Below are 17,322 nucleotides of genomic sequence, written 5' to 3'. Positions count from 1 at the left end.
GTAGGGGAACAAGGGGGTTTTTTGTGGAGAATAAATAAGAACAAGGTGGAAATGTAGGTCACAACTTTATCATGAAGTTGAAAAAAATCATATTTAGTGTATTTTTCATTCGTTTTAGCCGGGTTGTACCAACGTTCTATTTATCATGTCCTAAAAAATAACATTTAAATATTAAGTCCTGTGTTTCTAAATAACCTTAGACGCGCGTACTGCGATGTATATAAATGCGACACTCTTTTTCAGTGTCATTTGTGCATGTGTAACAGCATCGCATTAAAAAGTAAATAAAAACAGCGAAAAAAAATTAGGTTTTTAGTCAGGCCGAAACGCAGTTATGTTTGGGCATATGCGTTAAAATTCTCTCTCCCCCCACCCCCGGTAGAGATCAGAAACAGGGATCTGGAATTTCGGGTGTGAAAAAAACCTAGGGGATTGGAACATTAGTGATACGGAGTAGAAAATATTGGATTCTGTAAGCTCTATGATTGTCTAAATTTTGTCTTAATTAATAGGGTTTGTGATTTGGGTCTGTTACTGTCTGTCTGTTTGTCCTCTCCTCTCTCCCCCTCTCTCTGCCTGGCTGTCTGTTTTTATCTTTTTCTTTTCTCTCTCTCTCTCTCTCTCTCTCTCTTTCTTATTTCTCTCTTTACACTCTCTCTCTCTCTCTCTCTCTCTCTCTCTCTCTCTCTCCCCTCCTCTCTTCTTTTCTCTCCCCTCTCCCCCCCCCCCTTTTTACCCCCTCCCGCCCTGTCCCCCCTTGTCCCTGGAACAGGCCAGTAGAAGATGGTGTCCACTATGTCTTGTTTCCCTAATCACTTTTAATTAGAATAATGATTGGTCAATAAGAAAAGGAAGAAAAAAATGGAGAAGAAGACTTTCAAAACTATGAAAGAATAACGTGGATGTGAAGAGAGGAAAAAATAATCTGAAAGGCAAAGACCACAACGCCACGATCCTAATCAGCTCACATTAGAAACAGATGATTGGTTGATAACAGACGAGTTAATTAGTGTCAATGAGAGGTCATGTGCAAATTTAACCTCTAAGGACTCGCGCTATAGGGTTCATTATGCCAACTGTGTTTTGACAGGGACGGAGAAGAATTAGCGAACCAGTAGCAAGATTTCGCTAGTCATGCGGGGGGGGGGGCCAGGAAACGCGGTGCCGGGAAGGGGAGGGGCAGGAGAATGGGAAGGAGGCATGGGTGGGAGGTGGGAGGATACGGGTAGAAGGGGGTTACTAGGGGGCAAGAGGAGAGGGAAGGGGATGGGAAGGGGAGAAGCGAAGGCTGAAAAGGAAGGAAGGCGGGGGAAGAAAGAGTGAGAAAGGAGACACGAGAGTGGGAGTGGGGAGGGGGAAGGGCGCTTAGATGAAAACGGCGTAAGGGTGTTAGGGGGATTGGGGGAGGGACAATGATGAGAAAGTTGTGGTCGTGAGAGTTGACTTTAGAGTGAGGTATGAGGTCTGAGAAGAACGTGATGGTGCGAGAAGGGTGCGGTCGTGAGGATGGAAAGAGTGGGTAAAGTAGGTGAAGGGGAGGCAGGGAAAGAGTGAGAGGTAGAGTGAAAGGGGACGTGAGAGTGAGGAGCGGGAGTAGTTAGAATGAGAAGGGGTGTGAATAAGAGTGAGAGTGAGTGGAAGAGTGAGACGTGAGAGTGTTGGGGGGGGGGTGAAAGGGGAATCATATAAGAATACTTCTAAACTGCTTCTAATTTTGAGCAATCCAATCGATCTTCCAGGACACGGAGGGTGATCCGAGTCAAGAGCGAAGAAAGGGAGCCGGGAGGAAAGGAGAAGAGGGAAAATTGTAAGGAAGGAAGAATAAGGAAAGATAAGGAAGAAGAAAATAAAGGGGTAGGAACAGAAATAATACTTTAACAATAAAAAGAACGATGAAAATGAAGCATTAAAGAAGAGTCGTTAAAACAAAACATGTGATAACAAGGATAAATATGTAATATGAAAGAAAAAACAATTGGAAGAAAAATAAAAAGATATGAAATTAGAACAAAACAAACAAACAACCAAAAAGAGAGAGAGAGACAGAAACAAACGTCTATTTAGTTTCTTTACTACTTTTATCAATTCAACCTAATTATCTGCGGAAATCTTTCTTAATGGACAAATGAAACAGCCAACAAGGTTCATTTGGGGTACATTGAGGTACATATTGAGTTAACTGGGACTTATTAAAGTTTCAGAGATATTGAATTACGTTATCTACTTTTGTCTCTACTTTGGTATCGAAGATTAAATCATGAAATTCAATATTTTATTTATATTAGTCAGAAAAGTAGTTTTTATACATAAATAGTGAGTGTGCAGAAGACGATGATGAATCCAGGAGGAATTTCCCCGAAAACTGTTAGTCTCATTTTCAATAAAATCTAGTTTTGCTATTGGGGTTTTTTTCCAGATATTAATACGGATATTGTGTTGGTTCCAGGCCACTAGGGCCACGTGTTTGCTTTGTTGTGTCCTATTTCTGTATGTGATCTCTTTTGATATAAGTTCCCTGTCTTTTTTAGAAGCTAGCAGATGATTGTACCGTATGCTTGTTTAAGAACACTTTGGATAATTACCTTGAAAGATTTAATGCATGCAGGTATCATATTTGCACTGGTTTAGGACATTTGCTTATTGATGTGGTCATACATATTAGTGTTGCCAAGGGCCAATAGTAACAAAAACTGTAATAATAATAATAATAATAATAATAATAATAATAATAATAATAATAATAATAGCAACAATAATAATATAATAATAATAATAATAATAATAATAATAATAATGATAATAATAAACAACATTAATAATGATAATAATAACAACATTAATAAGATAATGATAATATTAATATAATGATGTAATGATGATAATAACCAGTAATGCTCGTAATAGTGAAAATGATATAATAATAAGGATATGATGATAATGATAATATGATCATATTACTTATTAATCAAAATTAATCAGATGATAATATTGATAATAATGATGATTATAATGATGACTATGATGATGATGATAATGATGACATTTAATAATAATGATTATGATGATAAATATGAAGCTAATGATAATAAAATAATAATGGTAATGGTATGGAATGGTAATGTAAGGTAATGGATGCTAATAATAATAATCAATAATAATAATATACTAATAATAATAATAATAATATAATAATAATAATAATAATATATAATATATAATAATGATAATAATAATAATAACAGTAATAATTAATGATAACAACAAACACCAATAACAATAATTGTAAATTGGATTGCTGCATCTCGTCCTCCACTCTGACGCTCTGACTTGAGTTGATTTTCCTCGTTTATTTGCTTTTATTGTTTTACCTGAATTTTCCCCTTTTTATCGATTTTCAGCAATATTTTATTGTAATATAATACCGAGACATTCTATGAATTTATTTTTTATTAGCTTTTGTTCCTTTTGTTTTTTCAAAATTACATAAACACTTTCGATTTTACTTCGTTTTTTGTTTTGAGTTTTTAGGGGAAAACGGTTATACCATTTGTTTGTTCTTTCAAGTACATTATATTTCTTTTCTATAATTTTCATTTTATGCTCTTTGCTATTTTACTTTTATCCATTTTTATTCGTGTTTGAAGTAGCCTAAATTTTATTGAAAAAAAGCTCTGACGTCACAAGTTCAACAATTTAGAGATGGTCAAAAAACAATCAGGAGTGTTTTTCGTTCAGTCCTCTATGATAAAAAACGAAAGTGTCGCCATTATTTTAACAAAAAACAAAAGGCCCGATCCACGGAAGATAATAAGCTACTTACTGATGTACCTGACAGTCTTTGCTTTGGAGCTGGACGTGATCTTAAAAAACATTTTTATAGAATAATTTAACTATCTTGTTTTTAATAAAAAAACTTGGCTAGTATGCTTCTTTTTTACTTGTAGCTTTTAACCTTTCATAGTAGGAAGTCTGAGTGCTCTTTTAGTTTTACTTTTCTTGTCTTCGTTCACTAGACCGGGTTTTAGCGCCATATTTCATTCTGTTTGGGGATTTCTTTTTGAGCTTTCAGCTGTTGACGCCAGACTGGCTTTAGTGTAAGGTTTCAGCCAGGACTCTCCACTGTGGAAGTCCTGTCCTTTAGTTTTTCGTATGCCGCAAGTTTAGTTCTAGCTATTTTTACAGCCTTCAGGCATAATTACTTTAGTTTTGTATATTTTTTTCCATTGTTCAATTTTAGAAATTTATTCTATTGTTAGGCTGAACATCGGAAAGAGATTGCACGCGGGGAAACCATTAAAAGATTTGAAACCTATCCAGTGATACTACTTAATTAAGGGAGTTCGAATTGACGAGTTAACCAGGTCCTTTGCGCCTGTATCCCTCGCCAGCACTAAAGGTGTGTTACACTGGCCATCGATTCATGAAATCTAATCATTTTGAGTGGATTTTGCCACCGATTGGTTCATTCACTGTTTTTTTGCCTACTCGTCCGAAGCGAGGGGCAACCCGTGATCCATCGATGTTCCAGTGGAAAAGTATACTCGTTGAGAGTCTATAGTACACATGGCATTAGTCTAAATTATAATTATTTTATGCATTATAAGTAATATATACATAAAGAAATTGCAATTACTAATTATTGTAAAATAATCATATATTTACTTATATTACTATTTTTTTAAAAAATAAAAAAAAAAACAATGCAATATATCTTGTATCCTCATTTGACGGACGAAACATAAACAAGCGCGCATATTTTCGAAGAGGAAGAACGTTTCTCGTCATATTTTCTGTACAGAATGTGGAATTCGGAAGCAATTACCTCTCTTTTAGAGAAAAACGCCAAGAAAAATGTCCTTTGGAATATAAAACACCCAATATTAAAGGGAGAGAAAGCGCGGGATCCATCGCAAAATACTGATGAGGGACTTGCGGACACGATTTGTTTTGATACTGCGATCCAGTGGACTGAGCTGGTGGTTCTTTTTGTAGTGTAAAACCAAAACGGATGGGCGGGTGGGTTCCAAGTCACTGATAATCGTTGGATTCCAACGAAAAAAGTTGGTCAGTCTAACCGTACCTTAAGGGAGGGCAAGAGTTCTTACATACGACTTACATGAACTGGGACGGGACCCCTGGTTTAACGGAGATAATGATAATGAATAATGATAATGATGATGCTAATAATGATAGTAAGACAATAAAAAATAATAATAACAATAAAGATGATAAAAGTAATGATAGCGATAACAAAAAATAAAAATAATGATAAAAAATACAATAATAATATTAATTATGGTAGCAACAATATAAAAACTGATAAAATTTACTAATAATGCTGATAATGCTAATGATAATGATGTAAATAATGACAGCAATGATAATGATGATGATAATGTAATATGATGATATAATAGTTTAATAAAATAATAATAATGGTGATAATAACAATAATAATAATGATGATAGGTATAGCAACAACAGTAATGGGTAATAATGATAATAATGATAATAATTAATAATTAACGATAATAATGGTAATAGTAATAATAATAACAATGATAAAAAATACAACAATAATAATAATGATATCAAAAAATAATGATAATGATAATAATAATGACGATAATGAAAGTAATAATGATAATGATAATGATAATCATCATCATCATCATCATCATCGTCATCATCATCATCATCATCATCCCTCATCATCACATCGTCATCATATCATTTCATTATCTTATCATTATCATTATCATTATCATCATCATCATCATCATCATCATCATCATCATCATCATCAATATCATCATATCATCATCATCATCATCATCATCATAATAATAATAATAATAATAATAATAATAATAATAATCAATGATGTTAGTCATGATAAAGATGATGATAGCAACATGATAATAATGGTAATGATGATACTAATAAAAAATAAATAAAAGAAAAATAATGGTATAATAATGGTATCATGATATAATAAGAATATGATATAATAATAATGATAATAATAATAATAATAATAATAATAATAATGGTGATAAAATAATGATAACAATAATGAAAATAATAATGATAATAGTAACAATAGCAATAATAAAAAAGATAATTAAATCGTAATAAAAGTGTGTCTATATTTATATATATGTGTATATATATAAGCACACACACACACACACACACACGCACACACACACACACACACACACACACACACACACATACACACACACACCACACACACACACACACACACACACACACACACACACACACACACACCACATACACACACACACACACACCACACCCCACATACACACACACACACACACACAACACACACACACACACACACAACTATATATATATATATATATATAATATATATATATATATATATATATATATATATATATATACATATTTCTATATTTTCTATAAGCACACACTTAAAGATAATCTGATCAACATAAATCCCTTTTGTAGCCAGTGACTCGAGCTCCGAATTGGTAAAGCCTACAAAATTTCTTATCCTGTGACCACGATGGGGAAGCTGAAAAAGAGGAAGAGGAAGAAGAAATAAAAAGAAGAAGAATAGGAAGAGGAGGAAGAAGAAGAGGAGTAAGGGGTAGAATGATAATATAAAGAAGAAAAATGAGAAGAGGAAGAAGAAGAAAAAGTAGAAGGAGAGGACGAAGAAGAAGTAGAAGAAAAGGAGAGGACGATGAAGGAGAAGAAACAAACAGTAGATTACGAAAAGAAAAGAAAAGAAAAGAAAAGAACGGCCAGCGAGTCCCCGCTTCGTAATCCAACCCGCTCCGCTAATAACCACGATGAAGTAATTCAAGAACGGGAAACGGGCGTCCCTCTGTCGCTCATTGTTGGCACTGAGTTGGCACCATTCTTCCGCTGACACTGGCCTTCCGGTGCTCATTATGCGCGCCGGGGCCGTGACTTCTGCGCTTGTTGCTTTTGTAAAACGTCGGTGCTGTGAGTCGCCATGGCGGTAATATTATTATTAACGTAATGATGACAATAATTCTTATAATCAGTCTGATAATTATACTACATATACTGATAATATAAACTACAACAAAGATTATAAATACAATACAATACAAATTTTACACTAATACTAATAATACTTAGAATAACGGCAAAAATTAAATTATATGTACATACATACCATACATACATTCATACATACTACTACATACACTACACACCACACACACACACACACACACACACACACACACACACACACACACACACACATACACACACACACACATATATATGTGTGTGTGTACACTTGTAGATATACATACAGTATACATATATATGTACATGTATATCTATTCATATATACATAAACATACATATGTATGTATGTATATGCATAAACTACATAAATATATTTATATATGTATGCGTGTGCGTATGTGTGTACGTATGTATGTGAATTTCGCACACACACACACACACAAACACACACACACACCACACACACACACACGCACGCACGCACGCACGCACGCACGCACGCACGCACGCACGCACGCACGCACGCACACCACCACGCACAACACCACGCACACACACACACACACAACACACACACACACACACACACACACACAACAAAAAATCAAACGCGTAAAAACTATTTTTGAAATCAGGCAATTAGAATAAACGAGCGACTTGGTGGTTCGGAGTACTCGGGGTGAGTTGCTGATTGCATTTCCTGAGATTGGACGTATTATAGAAGACATGTTTTATTAACTTTTTTTTTTTGCATATTGATTCAGAAATGAGCTTAGAACAAATATTCTCTATCACACTACAGAAGCTGGCATAATCTGAAAATCTCAGAAACAATGCAAAAATAAAGCAAATGATACCAAATAAGGGGATATGAAATAAGAATAAACGCGCCTTTAATATTTTCAGTATTTAATTAAACCCAAAAAGTTCCCTGCCAAAATATAGGGACACCTCTCTCTCTCTCTCTCTCTCTCTCTCTCTCTCTCTCTCTTCTCTCCTCCTCTTCTCTCTCTCTTTCTCTCATCTCTTCTCCTCTTCTCCCCTCTTCTCTCTCAACACCCACTTTCTCTCAAACTCTCTCTCTCCATTCTTTTTTTTCCTTGCCTTTCTCCACCACTCTCTCTCTCATCTCTCTCTCTCTCTCTCTATCTCTCTCTTTCTCTCTCTCCTCTCTCTCTCTCTTCTTCCCTCTCTCCTTATTCCTCTCCTTACTCCTCTTCTCCCTCTCTCCTCCTCTTCTCCTTCTCCCTTTCTCCCTCCCTCTCCTTCTCCCTCTCTCCCTCCCTCTCCTTCTCTCTCTCTCTCTCTCTCTCTCTCTCTCTCTCCACTCTCCTTCTCCCCTCTCCCTCCCTCTCCTTCCCCCCTCTCCTCTCCCCCCCCCCTCTCTCTCTCCGTCTCTCTCTCTCCCTCCCTCCCTCCCTTTCCTTCTCCCCCCCCTTTCTCTCTCTCTCTCTCTCTCCCTCTCCCTCTCTCTCCATTCGTTTTTCCTTGACTTACTTCCTCTCATCACCTTCTCCCTCTCTTCCTCCCTCTCCTTCTCCCTCTCTCTCTCCCTCCTTCTCTCTCTCTCTCCTCCCTCCCTTTCCTTCTCCCCCCCCTTTTCTCTCTCTCTCTCTCTCTCTCCCTCTCTTCTCATTCGTTTTCCTTGACTTTCTTTCTCTCACCATCTTATCTCTCTCTCTCTCTCTCTCTCTCTCTCTCTCTCTCTCTTCTCTTCCCTCTCTCTCTCTCTCTCTCTCTCTCTCTCTCTGATATATCATAGTTATGCAAATATCTATGTTTGCCGTGAATGAAATGAAAGGAGCAAAACTTCCCTATTCGCAATAACATCGCTGAACCTGACTGAACTAAGCATCCGAAGTAGAATACAACAAAACGAGTGCATGGAAGCCTGACAGACCCATTACAGTACAAGTATAATGTTACAAGCCTCCAGGCAAGCCCGCTTTAGAATTAATGTAAAATAAGAAAAATCCCTGCCGACAAATGTGGAGTGCGGCTGCTCTGAGAAGTTCATCAGTACATACAGATCCTAATCTCTATATTAATGTGTCACATGTGTTGAGAAATATAAATGTGTCCATGCGTAAGTAACAGACACATATACGTATCCACACATGCCGTGCATATACACATAGTATTTTATGTATTATATATACAAATAAATGAAAGTTTGCATAGACAAGGACTCGACTTTTGATACAATACAATAGACACAAACATCCTTGGACACATCCAATGTATAATACATAAACATATATGTATGAGTTATTACACAAAAGCAATACTCTCTTGAGTAAATCATGACCGTGTGGCCTAACGGATAAGGCGTCGGACTTCGGATCCGAAGATTGCAGGTTCGAGTCCTGTCACGGTCGAAAGCATATCGATTTTGAAAGGTAAATGTTGGTTTAAAAGCGAAATATGATTGGTTCTGATAATATTAAATAAAAAGAATGGTGTTTTTTTTTACGAGCGACGCACCTTCCAAAGACGAAGTCTCGGAACCAGGGCATTCATGAGAACCCGAAGATCCAAATCTAACCTTTGCTACCTTCTATTTATTTTCTAGACAGGTGGGGAAGCCCCCCCCCCCACCCGTATCCCCCTTTATTAGCACTTCTGCCAGCTTACAGAAAACACAACAATAACTCCGTGTGAGTGTTGTAGACTTAGTCTATGAGCTGTGATATGCAGCGGATATTTTCGCCATTTCGCGGTAAATATGAGAGTACAGCAGCTATACCTTTGTTGCTTATGTATATTTCTTATGCTCTCTAAGATGGCAGTGTCCATTGCCCTCTATCTCTGTGTCGCTCTCGGTAACATTAACCAAAAAATTATATATTTTAATCATTCATGGAATTACAGAAGAAAAAACAAAAACAAAAAAAAACTAGCGAGTCAGCTCTTCGGTTTCTGATAATAAACTGCTTAATATGAGATCATATTATTCGTGAAGATTTATGAAGGTAATGCACTATTTTCAAGATAGTATGATTAATTACACCATCATTAGATATCAGGGTGAAAATATTTCTATAATCAGGCTATTGTGATACCATTGTTAACATCAATCTTTTGTTTGATAATGAGTAAATTTCAGACTCAAAAGTGTCACAATTGTGTTTAAAATGTACTTGAGTTCATATTTGCGGGAATATTGACTTTAGAAGATTTCTCAGTTGTGTAACTTCCATTTTCTGTAATAGGTTAGAACCATTACAGAAAATTTTAGGAGTAACATAAAAATTTTTTTAATAGTAAACAACTTTTTTTTAATCAGATTCACTAAGCGTCAATCATTTAAAACCATCCAGTAGTACCAACTATCTTTATTAGATTATACAAGTTCATTTCATTATTATATTATTTTTTTTATTTTTTTTTTTTTTTTTTTCTTTTTTTTTTAGATCTGCTAATTAAAATCATCACGGGTCATACCAGCGACCTAGGGGATTGAAGTTCGGGGCAAAGGGGAACCCAAAAAAAACAGAAATATGCCAAAAATTCGCACAGGCTCCCTCATTCCCTCATATATTTTCCCTTGTTCATTTAATCTTTTTTTCTTTTGATTGTTTAAAAGGGGCCCAAACCGAGGGCCAAGGGGGGGAACTACCCCGTCCTGAAAACCTGGGGGTTTTTTGGAAAAAAAAGGGAAAGTTAGACTTAGCCCTGCCCTGGGGGGAGCGCCCCTTGTTGATGTGTGACGGGCGACGCTCATCCCCCCCTCCCCCTTTTCCCCGAAGCAGAAAATTTTAGCCCCCAAAGCCAAAAGTGGAACCGCCAATCACCAAATGCATTTCCACGTCCCCGCGGACACGGTGTTTGAAGCACCAATCGACGCCCGTGGACATCATGTAGCCTACTAAGTCTTTATACTGGGGCCGCTAAGCAGTGATCCCTCCCCAGGGGAGTAGTTGTTTAAGCAATCATTGTTGGTGGTATTATTATTATTATTATTGTTATTATTATCATTATTATTATTATTATTATTATTATTATCATTATTCTTACTACTACTACTATTATTATTATCATTATTATTATTTTTTTTCTTTTTATAATTATCATTATTGTTATTATTATGATCATTTTGGATTTTATTACCTTTACTACTACTACTACTACTTAGTACTACTACTACTATTATGATTATCATTATTATTATTAATTATCATTATTGTATTATTATTATTGTTACTCGTATTATTATTATCATTACTATCATTATTATTATCATTCCTTTTAATGTTATTATTATTATTATTATTATCTTATCATTATTGCTATTATTATTTCATTATCGTTATTATTATTGTTATTATTATTATTATTATTATAATAATAATAATAATAATAATAATAATAATAATAATAATAATTATTATTATTATTATTGTTGTTGTTGTTGTTGTTGTTGTTATTATTATTATCATTATTATTATTATTATTATTATTATTATTATTATTATTATTATTATTATTATTATTTATTGTTATTGTTACTATAATAATAATAATAATAATAATAATAATAATAATAATAATAATAATAATAATAAGAGTAGTAATAATAATAATAATAATAATAATAATAATGATAATAATAATAATAATTATTATTATTATTGTAGCTGCTGGTATATCACATACTTCATATCAGCAGCTGGTATATCACATATTTTGTATATCACGTATCCTGTAACACTGCGATCGGAGAGGCCTGTATGGTCTAAATTCATCTTCTGTGTTACAACCTCCGAGAAGGCCTTGGCGAGTACCATTAGGTCAACACATAGTCTGTATCAGCGGTAAGAGGTGATGGCGGCTCTTCATATAATCGATGTTGGGAGATAATGAGGTCGCGAAAGTTACTTGGCGTTGTATCCTGTGTATGTATGAGTATGAGGGCAGTTCGAGGGGAACCTCCGTGCCGTCAAGACGCCCACATCATTCTGGAATCAGACCATTAAGCTGATATTCTGCTGTTCCCGCAATGCGTACGTATCCAATATTTGTAGAAGGTTCGCGAGGTCGCGAATGTTGCTTGGCGTTGTATCCTGTGTATATTCAAAGTATGAGGGCAGTTCGAGGGGAATCTCCGTGCCGTCAAGACGCCCACATCATTCTGGAATCAGACCGTTAAGCTGATATTCTGACTGTTCCCGCAATGCGTACGTATCCAATATTTGTAGAAGGTTCTCTATTATGTGATCTAATATACATTGTTATTTAGCGGCTTTGTATATTTTGTGCATTTTACAGTCAATGTATTAATTAACAGGTTTGACCGCTACTGAATAAACCTTAAGCGAATGCTACGCAGTGGTATCAGTCACCCCACACCCACACAATTATTATTATTGTTGTTATCATCATTAATATTATTATTGTCATTATTATCATAATTGTTATTTTATTATTACTATTGTTATTAGGATAATTATTATTATTGTTATTATTATTGGTTATAGTACGATTATACCTTCCAGTGTATCTTTATACCTGATGTTAGTTGGTCTGAAAGGCTGTATCACATGACATTCCGAGTGTTCGCTTGCTTTCCTCGTTACACAATTTACATTTAGATTCATCTGCACTTCTTGCACCGTGCAGTTGCCAGTACATTCTGTAACCTAAACGAATTCTAACTTCAGTGCCACCTATATGAGGGCTTGCTTTCTCTATACTGATCGTAGTGCCTTATGCTTTCTGGCCTTTGAGTGTTCGTTAGATGTACCAGTTCTTCTTTATGGGAACTTTTCAATATGATTAGCAAGTGGCATCCCAAAATCTATGTTCATAGTATCTTTGATGCAGGCTTCCTACGCCACTTTAAGTTAAGTAAGTTTATTTACCACCCTGGCTATCTGCTCAGGCGTGGGCAACCGAGATTACAATTTTACATATATTTGACATAGTACAATATTATGTGACTACTGCAATTGTACATGGTAAAATAAGAATATAAATCATACATCATTAAAAAAAAAAAAAAAAAAAATTACGTTGATATTACGTTCCTTTGCCACTGTGTGTACATAACACTGTTCTTTATTTACAGCAGTTTTACATAGTAAATTTAGGATATAGCACGAGTATATCTTCCAATGCATCAGATAAAATTAAATATTCACTTAGTTCTTTATACCTCATGTTAGGTGGTCTGAAAGGCTGTATGCATCACATGACATTTCGAGATATAGTGCTCAAGCTTTCGCTTGTTTTCAGTGCTCGTGTGAGTATGCGGGTGTTCAGTGGTTCTATGTTGTGTCTTGCATGGAGAATGTGCGAGGGTGTGATGTTGGGGTATCGAATGTTTTCAGCCCAGCGCAGAGCTTTGTTCTGGACAGAGTGCATGTTCAGTTGTTGTGTTTTTGAGATGGTGTGTAGTGGTACTGGGGTGTATTTGAGTATGGGTCTGATGACTTTTTGGTAGAGTTTTAGCTTTGTTTGTGTTGTACACTGCGAGGATTGGTGTAGTTTGGCAAGTGTTGCGGTTGCCTGTGTTATGCGTTGTTTTGTGTGCAGTGTTATACCCCATCTGTTGAAGGAGAGACCGAGTAGTTTCCCCTAGTTTCCATAGGGAATGTCTGTGTTGTGTACTTGTATATCTGGTGAGTTGAGTCTGGCTATTGGGAGGATTGTGAACTTCTGTGTTTGTTTGTATTTTCCACTTCATCTCGAATGTGTTTATATATTTGTGATGGCTATTTTTTGTTACACGTTTCATGATGTACTTTGACTTGCTGGGGTGTGTGATGATCCGAGTGATGTCGTCTGCGTATATGTGGTTGCTGAATGGTGCTGAAGTGGAAGGTCTGCTGTGTATAATATGAATAGTATTGGTGATAGAATACTCCCTTGGGATACCCCACTCTTGAGGGAGATGGGGGGTCCAAGGTAGTTTTCAACTGTATGTTTGCTATTCTGTTGTTGAGGAACTTGCATAGTAGACGGGTGAAGTTGGGTGGTAAAACGTAGGTTTATGATTTTGTGTTTTAGTCTTCATGACAAACTTTGTCGAAGGCGTTGCTGATATCCCTGAGAATGATGTTTGTCTATTTTTGTTGGCGAGGCTGAGGCTATTTCCTCGTATGCGAGAGCGATAGCACTCTCATTACCTCTTTGTGCTCTGAACCCATATTGACGGGGATTGTGGATGTTATTTGTTTCAAGGTGTGTGTTTAGTCTGTTTGTTATGCGTTCGAGTATTTTCCCAGGGACCTCGAGCAAGGAGATCGGCCTGTAGTTAGTGACATAAGGTTCGTTTGGTTTGGGTATATGTGAAAGTGTTGCTTTCTTAAACAAAGACGGAAAGAGTCCTGTGGCCAAGGAAGTGTTAAATATATGGCAGAGTGTGTGTATCATATTAGGGGGAAGGTGTTGAAGATTTTGTTAAATTTGATTGGTCCAGGAGTTTTGTTTCTGATGTGTCGAATTATTTCTGCAACTTCTCTCGGTGTGATTGGCGTGTTGAAAGTATTTATGCTGTCTAGTGTGTTCAAGTCGATGAAGTTGGAGGGTTGTAGGACATGTTGTGACTTCTAGTGTCTCAAGTATTTCGTTTTCTGTCTGTGTCAAACAGTTCGTTTTCGTCGTCTGAGATTTGGAAGTTTCTTTGCCAGACCCTTCTGTGTGGTGTTTTCTTGTCTTGTATGGTTTCAATCTTTTCGTTTTGTTCGTTGTAGATATAAGTACAGTGTTTGTTTGTGCCCATGATTTTCTTGTATGCTGTCCAGAATTGTTTTGGGTCTTTGTGGTTTTGGCAGAGTTCGTTTACGAGGCGTGTGCATGTCTCTGTATGTAGTTCTTTGTTTGCATCATAAAGTTGAGTTTGTATTTGTCTGTATCTTGTTCTGATTTCTTAGTTCCATCCGCGAGTCTGTACGAAGTTGTGAGTGTTAGTGTATTGTGTGATGAGTGAGCAGAGAGTGTCGTTTTGTTTGTGTTGTGGTTGGTTTTGTGTGTTGTTTTTGGAATGTGCAATTGTCTTACTTTGTATATATAATTATGCCAGGATTCTCTGCTTACATCGACATCTGAGGATGGGCGTCCTTGGAGATCAGGAGTGTACGTGTGAGAGAGAACATCTTTGAAGGAGTTCCAGTTTGCATGTTTGTAGCTTTCTCTGGGGTGTGTGGGCACTATGCTTATGTTTGTGGAAACAGTGGCAATCATAGGGAGATGATCACTTGTAGTTATCTCTCCTTGTGATAAGTGCATGTTGAGGTGTGCATGTCTATTTGTCAGGACAATGTCTGGTGTGGTTGCTGACCGATTATTTATAAATGTTGGAAAGTGGGGTTCAACTGTGTGTTCGTGTACCGTCGAGGATGCGTGAAACCAAGCCACGACCTACGGCATTTGTTTGGTTATATCCAAATGTAGGATGTGCGTTCCACTCTCCGAGAATATAGATGGGGTTTCTGTGTCTGAGAAGCTGGAGTATGTCCTGGTCTGGTATATATGGGCGTCGGGGTTAGTAAGTAAATGGTGGCTATGATGATGGGACCGTGCGGTGTGTTGATTTCCACCGCAGTGAGCTCTGAGGTGAAGTTGTGTATTTTGTGTTAAATGTTTTAATGGCGAGAGCGACGCCGTCACATCGCATCCCAGTATGGTTAGTTTGGTATGTTGAGTATGTGTATATTTTTATTTTCTTGGTGTTGTCGAGACCGTGACTGTTTATGAGATTTATATGGGGTAATACTTTCTATATGTATCACAGAGCTCGAACGTCCATTGCAGAGCATCGTGTTGGATGATGGTGAGGCGTTGCATGATCGAGAGTGGTGAATTCATGTTTTGTGATGGTTTTTGTCTTTGGAATAAAACCACTATGAAGTTCGTTCATGTTGTATTTTAGGATGGGAATGTGGGTCCAGCTCACCTGCCACCAAGTGCCTGTGGATATTGTTGGCAATCACCATGTCCCCATAATGTGTATTGGTGGATATCCATTTCATATTTCCTTTGGCGATTTCGTGGCCGATTTTGGTGCTGTCATGGTGATCGAAGCTTTGTGGGTTTGGCGTGTAGAGTCTGACTCCATAGAAGGCCTCTATTACTGTGCCACCATTAGCCTTTGGGTTTTGGGTGGCTTTGAGGAGCAGTTTTGTGTCCTGTGTCATACAGGTCTTTCTTATTTTTTTCCTTCTTTTATTTGCAGCGAGAGGTGGATCTGCTGCGGTTTTTGGGTGTGTTTGGGTTTGTTGTTGTTTTTGTTTTGTTTGACTATGCTTGTGTTTCTTTGTTTTGTTTGTTTGCTGTTGGTCTTGTTTTGGTTTGGCAGACGTTTCTGTGATTGAGGGGAGGTTTCTTCTGTGTTTGTCTGAGCTGGGAGGGCTTGTATTGTGTCTTCCATAATTTGGTCCACCTGGTTGTCGAGGGCTCTCAGGTGCGACGATGGGCTAGCGGGGTTGGTGTGGGGAGGGAAATGCTCTTCAGGATACCCCAGGAATCGGATTCGCCCAGGTCGAGTGGAGGGAATTTTTTTTTTTTTTCTAATGCTTCTTCAGCATGTTGTCTGAAGCCTTTGTTGGGTCTATGATTTTTTTTTTTTTTTTTTTTTTTTTTTTTTTTTTAGGTGTGCATGTACCAGTATGATGGTAATTTCTTTTTTTTGGAGAGATTGTTGGGGAGGACTAGGTGGACTGGCTCTAGTTTTTTTTTATGTCTTGGCAGACTGGTTGAATGGAGGTATAGAAGATGATAGTTGGTCATCTACTATGGGGGTTGCTGGTGTCTTATCTCATTGGGGAGTGTTTGCTGTGGGTGTGAGTCCCCACAGGTATGGCTGGGTGTTGGTGGTGAAGTCGGAGATTCAACGGGGGAGCGGCAGTCTCCCCAGTCGATTAAGGATTGGGCAGTCCTTGTGATGCTGCTGCTGTTGTCTGGTTCAACTGGAGGATCGGGGAATGCTGATCTCGTTTCGGGCTCTGCGGCTTAAGTATACATTTGCGCTGTGTAAGCGCGCAGGGAACGAGGGGAGCCTGCTGTCCAACGAGTGCGTACATGGCTGTGGACCTGATGTGACCCAACCTGGGAAACTACGCTGAACTATGCGAGGTCGTGCTGCTACAGAGGCTTCCATGCGTTCTGGGATGCCTGTACTGTTGCCTGGACATTTTTTTGGGCAGCTTTTATTTTTTTGTTTCAGTGTCTCTCTCTCTCTCTTCCTCTTTTTTTTTTATTCCTCTTTTGTGAAGGACAGCTGTTTATAGGATGCGATGTTCACCACCTTTACATTTT

The 17,322-nt window shown here is 37.2% G+C and overlaps 1 non-coding gene across 1 annotated transcript; it reads left to right on the top strand.

Annotated features, from left to right (window-relative positions):
- The first annotated feature begins 9,370 nt into the window (after positions 1-9,370).
- Positions 9,371-9,443, top strand: Trnar-ucg. The gene has a single exon. It is a non-coding gene; the product is annotated as a tRNA-Arg (tRNA).
- The last annotated feature ends 7,879 nt before the right edge of the window (positions 9,444-17,322 follow it).

The sequence above is a fragment of the Penaeus monodon genome, unplaced genomic scaffold (assembly GCF_015228065.2).
Source record: "Penaeus monodon isolate SGIC_2016 unplaced genomic scaffold, NSTDA_Pmon_1 PmonScaffold_6544, whole genome shotgun sequence".
Lineage (NCBI taxonomy): Eukaryota > Metazoa > Arthropoda > Malacostraca > Decapoda > Penaeidae > Penaeus > Penaeus monodon.
The sequence above is the reverse complement of the archived record's forward strand: the minus strand, read 5'-3'. Positions and strand labels throughout refer to the sequence as shown.